The 12,719-nt window shown below is 39.0% G+C and overlaps 1 pseudogene; it reads left to right on the top strand.

Moving 5' to 3' along the window:
- Positions 1–307: 307 nt before the first annotated feature.
- LOC122679033 lies at positions 308–663 on the top strand (annotated as a pseudogene).
- The last annotated feature ends 12,056 nt before the right edge of the window (positions 664–12,719 follow it).

Genomic DNA, 12,719 nt, shown 5'->3' with positions numbered 1-12,719 from the left:
CCCCATTCCCTGGGATTCTCCAGGCAAGAACAGTGGAGTGGGTTGCCATTTCCTTCTCCAATGCAGGAAAGTGAAAAGTGAAAATGAAGTGGCTCAGTTGTGTCTGACTCTTCGCGACCTCATGGACCGCAGCCTACCAGGGTCCTCCGTCCATGGGATTTTCCAGACAAGAGTACTGGAGTGGGGTGCCACTGCCTTCTCCTACACAGTTACTTACTGAACAAATATTATCATTTGAAGTGGTTAGTAAACAATGACAGGCGTAGTCAGAATATAATCGCGCTCTGATCGCGCCGCAAACCTTCAAGATGGCGCCAAAGACAGACAAGAAGCCTAAGAAGTCAACCTGGAAGTTTAATTTGGATCTTACTCATCCAGTAGAAGAGGAATTTTTGATTCTGGAAATTTTGAACAGTTTCTGCAGGAAAAGGTTAAAGTGAATGGAAAGACTGGAAAACTTGGGAATGTCTTCACACTGCAAGCTTCAAGAATAAAATCATGGTCGTTTCGAAGAAATGGTATTTGAAGTATCTTAACAAGAATTGCCTTAAAAAGAACAATCTTCTTGATTGGCTTCATGTGGTTGTATGTGACAAGGAGACCTACAAGCTTTGTTACTTCCAGATTAGTCAGGATGAAGGTGAATCTGAGTCTAAGGACTAGATGAAGCCATCCTTTATAGGGCTTTGCTTGCTAATAAAACAAATTAATCATACAAAAGAAAGAAACATCTTGAAATGGACCTTTAGCTAATCAGTGAATAAAAAACATTATTCTGTATGTTAAGCATTCATCTCTTTTATTTAAGTGTATGCAGTTTATATGGTGCTGGCTTTCCTTTATACTTTTTAAAATTTTTATTGGAGTATAGTTGATTTAGAATGTTGTGTTAGTTTCAGGTGTATAGCAAAGTGAATGAGTTATTCATATATTCACTTGTTCTTTTGTCATACAGACAATTACAGAGTATTGAGTTCTCTGAGCTATACACCTTTTTTTTACTTATCTGTTTTACGTATGCCAAGTCACTTCAATCATGTCTGACTCTTTGAGACCACATGGACTGTAGCCCGCCAGGCTTCTCTGTCCATGGGATTCTCCAGGCAAGAATACTGGAGTGGGTTGCCATTTCCTACTCTTTCATGTGTAGTAGTGTGTATATGTCAGTGTCAATGTCCCAATGTATCCCTCTCTCCTGTATCCCCTGGTAACCATAAGTTTTCTACATACAACTTCAGTTTTGTAAATTAGTTTTTATCTGCACTCCCTCCTTTAAATACTTTGTATAAGCAATGTTTATATACCTTATAGCTAGTGGAATTTCTTTCAGGATTTCTGTAATGTACTGATTTTACAGATGTCTTTAAGTTAAAGTATATAGAGAAAAAATGAAGCTCAATTTTGGGGATAACTATATAATAAAATATTTAAATTCTGTCAAAAGAAAAAAAGAATATCATTGGTGATAAAATCTTGAATACTAGAGTGAAATAGACTGGGGCTTGCATTTTAGTTATAATATTTATGAGATATGCAAACTTGGACGAATTATATGTTCTTTCTAGATAGTGGTTTTTCTCACCTCAGAATTAGAATACTAGAATTCATACAGCTGACATCAGCATTGTATGAAATAATACATGGAAAGATCTTTACTCATAGAAAGAACTTTTGAAAGTGGCACATTCACTTGATAAATATTGGCCACTTATCCTTTTTATCATCTTATATTAGTTCCCTTTATGAAGGGCTTCTGACATCTGTTATTATCCTCTTTAGTTACTATTCTATAATTCTATACCACCAAACTTATACACATGGAGATTAAACATTTGCAGTCCAAATAGAAAATAAAATAGAAAAAATATATAACAATTTTAATTGATCAGCCATATATTCCAAATAGTTCTTTTATATTTATCTTTATTTTTTTAATCTTTGCAAAACAACTCTAGGTGTGAAACTGGATTTTAAATAGAACTGATCCTTGTCTCTCAAGTCACACTGAACCACTCTCACATGATAGACATCCACACAAACCACCTTATGTATGTTTGTTTGTATGTTGTTGTTGTTCAGTTACCCAGTCGTGTCCAACTCTTTGTGACCCCAAGTCTCAGTGACCTCATGGACTGCAGCACACCAGGCTTCCCTGTCCTTCACCATCTCCCAGAGTTTGCTCAAACTCACGTCCATTGAGTTGGTGATGCCATCCAATCATCTCATGCTTTGTCATCCCCTTCACCTTTTGCCTTCAATCTTTCCCAGCATCAGGGTCTTTTCCAATGAACTGGCTCTTCACCAGAGAGCCAAAGTATTGGAGTTTCAACTTCAGCCCTTCCAGTGAATATTCAGGGTTAATTTCCTTTAGGACTGACTGGTTTGATCTTTTGCAGTCCAAGAAACTCTCAAGAGTCTTCTCCAAAACTACAGTTCAAAAAGCATCAATTCTTTGGTATTCAGCCTTCTTCATTGTCCAGTTCTCACATCCATACATGACTACTGGAAAAACCATAGTTTTGACTACATAGAACTTTGTCAGAAAAGTGATGCCTCTGCTTTTTAATATGCTCTCTAGGTTTGTCATAGCTTTTCATCCAAGGAGCAAGTGTCTTTTAATTTCATGGCTGCAGTCACTATCCACAGTGATTTTGGAGCTCAAGAAAATTAAGTCTGTCCCTGTTTCCACTGTTTTCCCATCTATTTTCCATGAAGTGATGGGACCACATGCCATGATCTTGGTTTTTTGAATGTTGAATTTTATGCCAGCTTTTTTCACTCTCCTCTTTCACCCTCATCAACAGGCTCTTTAGGTCTTCTTCACTTTCTGCCATAGGGGTGGTATCATCTGCTTATCTGAGGCTATTGATATTTCTCCCAGCAATCTTGATTTCAGTTTCTGCTTCATCCAGCTCAGCATTTTACATGATATGCTCTACATATAAGTTAAATAAGCAGGGTGACAATACACAGCCTTGACATACCCCTTTCCCAATTTTGAACCAGTCTGTTGTTCCATGTCTTATTTTAACTGTTGCTTCTTGACCTGCATACAGGTTTCCCAGGAGGCAGGTAAGGTGGTCTGGTATTCCCATCTCTTTAAGAATTTTTCTCAGTTTGTCATATGTTTGTATGTGTGTGTGTACTATTTATATGTACTTTTTAAACTGGTAAACTTATCAACCATTTCACCTCTGAATCTCCAACACCTGTCCTTCGGCTTCAATGATGTCCATCATTTGTGTTGTCAATTACCTAACACATTTATCTGAAGCACAATAATCCAAGGTATTTACTACAGCTCTAAACTAACATACATAACTCTAAATATTACAATTTGTATAAAACCATGGTATAAAAATAGTCTTCAAGTCTTGAACAATGACAATTCTAGTATAGGTAACATTTATTGAGTGCTTTACCATAAGCTGGACACTGTGCTTTACATGCAAGTGTTTTTTTTTTTGTTTTTTAATTAATTAATTAATTAATTTTACTTTACAACATTGTATTGGTTTTGCCATAAATCGACTTGAATCCACCATGGGTGTACATGTGTTCCCCATCCTGAATCCCCCTCCCAACTCCCTCCCCATCCCACCCTTCCAGGTCATCCCAGTGCAACAGCCCTGAGCATCCTGTATCATGCATCGAACCTGGACTGGTGATTCATTTCACATATCATAATTTACATGTTTCAATGCTATTCTCCCATATCATCCCACCCTCGCCCTCTTCCACAGAGTTCAAAAGACTGTTCTATACTGTTCTGTGACTCTTTTTCTGTCTTGCATATAGGGTTATCATTACCATCTTTCTAAATTCCATATATATGCGTTAATATGCTGTATTGGTGTTTATCTTTCTGGCTAACTTCACTCTGTATAATGGGCTCCAGTTTCATCCACCTCATTAGAACTGACTCAAATGTATTCTTTTAATGGCTGAGTAATATTCCATTGTGTCTATGTACCACAGCTTTCTTCTCCATTCATCTGCTGATGGACATCTAGGTTGCTTCCATGTCCTGGCTATTATAAACAGTGCTGCAATGAACATTGGGGTGCATGTGTCTCTTTCAGATCTGGTTTCCTCGGTGTGTATGCCCAGAAGTGGGATTGCTGGGTCATATGGCAGTTCTATTTCCAGTTTTTTAAGGAATCTCCACACTGTTCTCTGTAGTGGTTGTACTAGTTTGCATTCCCACCAACAGTGTAAGTGGGTTCCCTTTTCTCCACACCCTCTCCAGCATTTATTGCTTGTAGACTTTTGGATAGCAGTCATTCTGACTGGTGTGTAATGGTACCTCATTGTGGTTTTGATTTGCATTTCTCTGAAGTGTTTTACATGCATTTACTCCTTAATACCACTTTCTGAATTGAGCATCATTATTATTGCTTTCATGGTAAAATTGATATTTAAGGAAGCCAGGAGTCTTTTAAGTTGGAGACATTTATGGAGTCTCCAATACCAGGACTCAAAAATTATTCTTCCTACCTCCAAAGCCCCTGCTCTGAAATTCACTTCATTTTATTGCCTTCCTTTCTCATCCTTAAATATGCATAATTTTATTAATAATTCAGTATCAACTTTATGGCTTGGAGTCCACTTCTATATTCACTGCGAAATTGATTGGCCATGTCAGATAAGCAAGAGCAAGAAGGAAAAGCAGAGATGGGGGGAAACCAATGGGATTAGAGGAAAAGACTTGAACTGGACCTGCAGGGTATTTTGGCAAACACTGTCCCATGTCTACCCTGTGCCCAGAACATCTATTTGCCCAAATAGCTTAGATTTTGTTCTGAATCATGATGTACTCATTCTGGGTGATTAACTGTTAGTGATTAGTAGCCAATCATTATCATCTTATGCTCTATTTTTCTTGCCACCAGTATAGCTATAGTTCAAATTTTAACTTGTGAAATGTAAGAAGCTTTCTGGGGGTTTGGGGGAAAAAAGACTTTTGTTTTCCTGATTTCAAAAACAAAGTCATGATCGTCTCTTCCCACCATCTTAAATTTGAAAATGATGTCTGGAGCTACAGTAACCACCTGAGCCCATTTGAGAAAAGTCAAGTAAATCATAATTGAACCTCAGCATAATGGAACCATTCAACCAGCACTGCCTTCAAGTTTCTTGTTACAGGAGACATCCACTATCAGTCAAATGTCCCATTACTTGGATTCAAAGACATTTGTCTCTGATAAAAAGATATAAGCTATGGATAAACACAGACAGAAGTATTAATGTTATGGGACTTCAGAAGCAAACAAAAGCAAAGGATTTATGGTTATTTTACTGTTTGATGCCTTCTTCTGGTTGCTTTTCCTGCCATATTTAAATGGCTTTCCTATGTATGATGATATGTTCCTGGAGAGACAGAAGTTAGCTCTATAAATGACCCAATACCAGATATATTCAGCCTCATATTTTGAAGCTACAACTGTGCCACACAAAAAAACACATAGCTCCACACCTCAGAGCACTGAACGATGGCAGAGCCAACCAAAGACTTAGTGGAAAACTCACTCTGCTTCTTCATATGCATCTGATTCATTGCCCCTTGGTACCTCAGCAAGTAACAGACACAATAAAATTTCAGTGTAATAGACCCAGCTCATAAAGTTTCCATTTCTATCAGGACTTTTCCTAGCATAAAACTGGACACCCCAGCAGCACATTTGCTGTCTACAAGTGTTAAAACTGTGGTTAAAACTGAATATTAACAGCATTTCACACTTGTGCTGTCATCTGGATTATATAACAATGTGTGGATTTTATAAACAGCAACTGCTCGTTTTTGTGGTTGACTTTTTACTGGATGTGTCCAAGAGCCATGTGACTGTATGAGCTGGAAACAATGAGATCAAGCAGAAGTGAGCAGTGGCATTCCATGGCACAGGCAAAACCAAGTTCTTCAGGAACTTACAGAAGAGATGGCTACCAGAAAACTCCTCACACTCCGAAACTGTGGTCAAAACACCACAAAAATCTAAACGTGCATTTTCTTGTAGATTGACTCAGCCATGTGAGAGCTTCTCACAGCTCTTCTACCACATCACCTTGTCCTAAAAATACTATTGGACTGTGATACTGAAAGAGTAGAGCGTGGTATTGTCTAAAGGTAAATCACTTTTAGAAGATACATGTCAAATAATAAAAGCACCCATTATGTTGAAAATCACTGTTGTAGGTGTTGATTCAGTTCAGTTGCTCAGTCATGTCCAACTCTTTGCAACCCCGTGGACTGCAGCACACCAGGCTTCCCTGTCCATCACCCACTCTCGGAGCTTGTTCAAGCTCATGTCCATCAAGTCAGTGATGCCATCCTCTGTCATCCCCTTCTCCTCCTGGCTTCAATATTTCCCAACATCAGGGTCTTTTCCAATGAGTCAGCTCTTCACATCAGGTGGCCAAAGTATTGGAGTATCAGCCTCAGCATCAGTCCTTCCAATGAATATTAGCACCAATTTCCTTTGGGATTGACTGGTTGGATCTCCTTGCAGTCCAATGGACTCTCAAGAGTCTTTTCCAACACCACAGTTCAAAAGCATCAATTCTTCAGCACTCAGCTTTCTTTATAGTCCAACCCTGAGGGCTTCCCTGATAGCTCAGTTAATAAAGAATCCGCCTGCAATGCAGGAGACCCTGGTTCAATTCCTGCATCAGGAAGATCCACTAGAGAAGGGATAGCCTACCCACTCCAGTATTTTGGGGCTTCCCTTGTGACTCAGCTGGTAAAGAATCTGCCTGCAATGCAAAGAGTTGGACATGACTGAGAGACTTCACTTTCACATTTCACTTTCATGCATCAGAGCAGGAAATGGCAACCCACTCCAGTGTTCTTGCCTGGAGAATCCCAGGGATGGCAGAACCTGGTGGGCTGCCATCTATGGGGTCAAGCAGAGTCGGACACAACTGAAGCAACTTAGCAGCAGGAGCAGCAGCAGCAATGCAGTAGACCTGGGTTCGATGCCTGGGTTGGGAAGATCCCCTGGATAAAATTGATTCCTAAGAACCAACATTTTACATCTGCCTGACAAATGACCTATTATTTCATGGAATGATACAATGTTTTTAGAGGTCTTTTTGTAATACTGAGGGCTTCCCAGGTGGCTCAGAGGGTAAAGCATCTGCCTGCAATGTGGGAGACCTGGGTTCAATCCCTGGGTCAGGAAGATCCCCTGGAGAAGGAAATAGCACCCACTCCAGTATTCTTGCCTGGAAAATTCCATGGACAGAGGAGCCTGGTAGGCTACAGCCCACGGGATCAAAAAGAGTCGGACACGACTGAGCAACTTCACTCACTCTTTGTAATACTAGTGCTGAGAATGGAAGTGAATGTAATTGCCCATGACTGTGTCCAGCAACAAGTTATGGAACATAAAAGATGAAAACAACTCACAACAGAGATGAAAAAGGAAGGACAAATTCCCCAAATACTATACATGGATAACATCTTTAGGGAAGAGCCAGTGGAGGTAGAGAGTTAGGTACAGATGGATAAAGGGTCTTGTGGTCTATTAAAGATCCTGTTCTAATTTAAATGTTAGAAGGCCCTCTTGCAAATCAATATTTTTAATGTATTGTTGGATCAATTGACAAATATTGACATTTAAGGAAGACATTGGAATTTGTCAAAAGAGGCAAACAGAGATACCTCTATCACTGTAGATCTTCTAATACAACTGTGGGTTTGAGGCATAATCTCATAATGAACTACATAAGAATACAAGAATTGGATAACAACCAAAGTTAGGCAAAAGATGTTCCAATAGAGAATGGGATTAGAAAGCAAGTACATTGACAATACATAAGTGTTAATCAAGTTCTACTGGATACAGTGAACTGCATTTAGCTGTGGGGTTATAAGACATGACTGACCTCAGGACATTCTCAGTTTGCCATGGAGACAGTCTTACTGTTTCAGTAAAATATCTGTGTTGTAATTTCACATCTATTCCATCTCAAAACTTATAGTCTTACACTCAAAGCTTATACTCATCATCTCAAGGCATCAACTTTTTCATAACACCTCACTCATTCATTAATTCTGGACCCACACCCTATCCTCTACTCCAATATATCTCCAACGTGATTCTACTTCATGGTGTCTCTCTACCCAACATTTTCAAAACTTTAGTTGTTACTGCTGTTTATCTGATCCCCTCCATGCTGCCTATTTCAAATTCCAAAGAGAAGACCACTGATGGGACATGGCCATGTTTTCAGGACAGGACACATTATGGCTTGCTTATATCCTGCAGGTTAACCCTCCCTGGATAAGTGCCCTTCCTGATCCCAGGGCTCGCCTATAAAATGGATTAATAGTCCATGAGAAACCACCTAGTTCTTTTGAGAATGAGATGTGATATTAAAAGCCACATGTATAGAACTGGCACCTTGAAGACACTCAAGAAATGCTATTCCACCTTTTTCTTCCCCACCTACTAATTCTAGGGCACTGGCTATTTTCCTTTCCATCTGTGACTAGGAATCCTTTTGTGAACCAGGGACTAGAAATCTTGCACTGATTGGAATATGGCAGTCATTCAACATCTCCCCTGTGCTCTCACTAAGTTCATCTGACCCAATGGGAATGGAGAATTTCAGACTGCTTCATGGGTCACTCTGGAAAATTCCAAATTGAAGCTTTTTTGAGAAAGGAGACATTACCTCAGAACTTCCACATGTAGCTATTATGGAGTTTCTGTTTATGTGAATGGATATTTTCACCAGATATTGGAAAAATGCTAAAGCTCAACTCTAGTGCAATAAAGGCAGCTCATTTAGCCATTGGCTTAAGGTATTAGGAGAAATATAGTTTAATTAGACAAATGCTCCATGAGAACTGTGGCCAAAGCAAATTATTATTTCAAAAAGAGAAAAATATATAAAGAAAAAACAGATGTCTGTCATTTTCTTTTTGTCAGTGCCTTGAAAAAACAGACTTGGTCTCAAATGAATGCCTTAAATTCCAAATGACCATTGAGAAATTAGGGAAGCCTAGTCTCTCTGATGATTGGATGGGTGAATAGATGAGTGTTCAAGGTGTTTTTTTTAAATTTTTATCTACTGTGAATAAATCAGTGGAATATTAACTGAGAAGGGCTTTAGAATGCTTCTAGGAGGACAGGCATTTGAAGAAAATAATAAAGGATGAGTAATTAGAAGTGAAGTTTGGGGAAAGAATATTTTTGATTGAATAGAAAGTATAGAGAAAGGCACAGAGAAAACTAAAATAAATATAATTTTATCTCCCATGTAATGAACAGTAACAGTACCTCTTCACTTTCACTTGTCAATAGAATGAAGACTTTTTTCCAAAAGAAATGAGAAAACTTCAAAAAGTACATAAAATGTGTTTTTAGTAAACAATACTTTCTTATTAATTTATGGCCCATTTCTTTTTAAAAAATATATTTACTTTGGATAAAAACAATGAGCATACACTTGATTTGAAACTAGAAAAATTCTATAACCTAAAATATAATTTTTATTGTCCATATGTTTCTACTATTCTTATTCATACAAATACACATTTATTTAATTACCATAGTATATTTGATATTTCATTTTAACATTATTTTGTAAATGTTTTACCATTATCTTTATAATTATTATGTTTAATTATTCATAACACTTTATTGAATGGAGAAATCATAACTTACTGAGTTGTACCATTTAACTGTTTCAATGTTTTTGTCATCATATATAAATTTACAAAGAATAATCTCTATTATTATGCCCTTTTTATTTCAATTAGCTTCTTTAGGATAAATTCTCAGGAGTGACATTACTAGATCAGAGGACACCATCTTTATTACTGTGGTTCTTGATGCATATTGCCAATTGCAATCACAAGACAATTACCAGTCATACACCAACCAGTAGTGAAGTGAAGTGAAAGTCGCTCAGTCATGTCCGACTCTTTGTGACCCCATGGACTGTACAGTCCATGGAATTCTGCAGGCCAGAATACTGGACTAGGGTAGCCTATCCCTTCTCCAGCAGATCTTCCCAACCCAGGGATCAAACCAGGGTCTCCTGCATTGCAGATGTATTCTTTACCAGCTCAGCTATCAGGGAAGCCAACCAGTAGTACATCAGTGCATTAATTTTGTGGAGCACTGCCAGCTTTGGGTGCCAACATTTAATTGTTGAATAATTTAGCAGGTATACAAATAATTTGGAGAATTTTAACTATAATGAACTATTCCACTAGTACTAATTAAGCCCAGGTCCAGGTAGGGAGTGTAGAGATGACTTTTTATTCTTACTTCATGCAGCAAAAAGGTAGAGAAAGAGAAGCAAGATGAGAAAGGGAATCATAGCTCTGGACACCAAGCCCACTGGGACTTGGTTAGGATATTGTCTTTGATTTCAGTGCTGTGCAGAGCTGCTATAAGGGAAATAGGGGATTTCATTTGATCCCTGACTTACAAGAGCTTTTTAAAATCCTTAGTGAAGATACTAGAATCAGGGACTGTTCCCTATCTTTCAAAAAAAACCTACCCCTAACTCCATCCCCACCAATATGCAGAAACCAGAGTACCACAACCAATCCTTGAAGGAATGACTCCACATCTTTAAGTAAGACAGGAAAAGGGGGGTATTAAGGGGACCCCTGTACTGGGAGCAGTGCTGGGTGCTCTACACACCTGGTCTCATTTTACCCTAACAACAGTCCCTAAGGCCAGTCTGATCCAGTGAGGGAACTAAGGTTCAATGTACTTACTTTGGAAAGACCTTCTATTTGTCTTTCTTACTAATGAAGCAGCCTGACAGACCATCCTCAAAGGACTTTGACAGAATTAGAACCATTCTTACCCTGCCTTTCCTTTTTAAATCCCCAAGGTACCTTCACTGTCTCCACCCTGTTGAAACTGGGGGCCTCCATACTTCAGAAGACTGGCACATCAGGTGAACTGAACCTATTCCCTTCACCCATCTTATACATGTTTAGAACTTCCACAGGAGGTCAGCTGGATCCCACTGATCTAGGAATGAAGTGAACTGAAAGTCACATCTGACTCATTGTGACTCCATGGACTGTAGCCCACTAGATCCTCTGTCCACAGAATTCTCCAGGCAGGAATACTAGAGTGGGTAGCTCTTCCCTCATCCAGGGGATCTCCCTGACCCAGGAATCAAACTGGGGTCTCCTGCATTGCAGGCAGATTCTTTACCAGCTGAGCTACCAGGGAAGCCCAATCTAGGAATAAATGAGATCATAAGTCCAAATCTTGACTATCTTCTATGATTTTAAGCTAGTCCCCTCTGCTCCCTAGGTCTCAATTCCTCAAATGTGCATAGAGACACAGATAGAAACCAGGAGATTCGGGGGATTATTCCTGCTTTACTGATGGATCACAAAACTCTCCTCATGGACTGCACAACCAGGAAGAAACCAGGCTGAGAACTGGTTCTCCCCAGAAATGTGATTCTGCAGTTTCAGTTTCCTGGAACAACTGAAGAGTGTGGTAATCAAATCCATGGAGAGCGACTTTATGTGGCTAATATTCCAAAGCTTTTTAAGTGCAATAATAAACAGAGCACGTCTTGGTGACACAGAAATTATGAGGCAGAGACCATAATAATAACTCATGTCTGCTTCTATCCACCAGAGTAGACAAGAGATACTTCCACTCCCAAGACACCAGTGCAGGGAAAAAAAAAAAAGTAATTCCATTAGTTGCCACCACATGTATTTAGCTTTATGCTAGCTTTTTTTTTTTTTTTTTTTTTGCCACCCACAAAATTGAAACCCAATCATCTGGAGAAGCTGTCTTATGTCTAGGAGTTAGTGGTGGTTAATTAACTGAATCATTTGAAGCTAGGCATCATGCTTTCCATCCTGGAAAGCAAAGTTCTTCTTTATTAGGCATTTTTTGGTTTGCAACAATATATATTCAATAGCTGGGAAGCAATTTTGAGTATTAATATATCACATTTGCAAAAGATTTCCCAAATTCTGAAAATTTCAAGGAAATTCAGTGATCATGTTAGCCTAAGTTTATCTCCTCCATCTCACCACCTCCCACCCTTAAAATAACTCTTGGGGAGATTTTTATCTAACTTCTGCTGAATACACAGACACTGAACCTTACTATTTGATATTCTATGATTCATCCCATTCTATCTTGTGTAAGAGTTCCAATTAATGGTGTGAGAAAGGGAGGAAGCATTTATTTTTTTGTATATTTGTTCTTCGACGATGGATAATGAACCTCACACTTCTTCTCCCCATGTTAAGCACAGACAATTCCTCCACCATTCCTGGCTGGTGATAAATACCAGATCCTTTTCCCATCTTGCTTTCGCTTCCCAAAGTGGAATGCACACACGACCAATGCACACTTTAAAACAATCCATCTACACAACAACACCTCTAACCTGGGCTGTGTCTGAGAAAATGATTAGAATCATCACCTCCCTTAATCTGTACACTCCACCTCTAGTAATACTGCCTAACCATGCTTTAAGTCACTCTCAGCACCTGTGGCACTCATCTGGCTTGTGCTTAGTTCTGCAGTCAGTTCGTGAGCTGTACTCTTTCTCCAAGACACAAGCAGGGATAGATTGAGAATCAAAATGCTCACAGTCACTCAGAAGAGTGCCATTTTACAAAATCAAAGTCAGCCTGGATTATATTCTGGACACCCCCTTCCTTTTTGCTGCTCTCAGACCCTCTGTGTCTCTTCTACCTCAACACAGCT

Source organism: Cervus elaphus, chromosome 21 (genome assembly GCF_910594005.1).
Source record: "Cervus elaphus chromosome 21, mCerEla1.1, whole genome shotgun sequence".
NCBI classification, from domain to species: Eukaryota; Metazoa; Chordata; class Mammalia; order Artiodactyla; family Cervidae; genus Cervus; species Cervus elaphus.
This window is presented reverse-complemented; position numbering and strand designations above follow the sequence as displayed.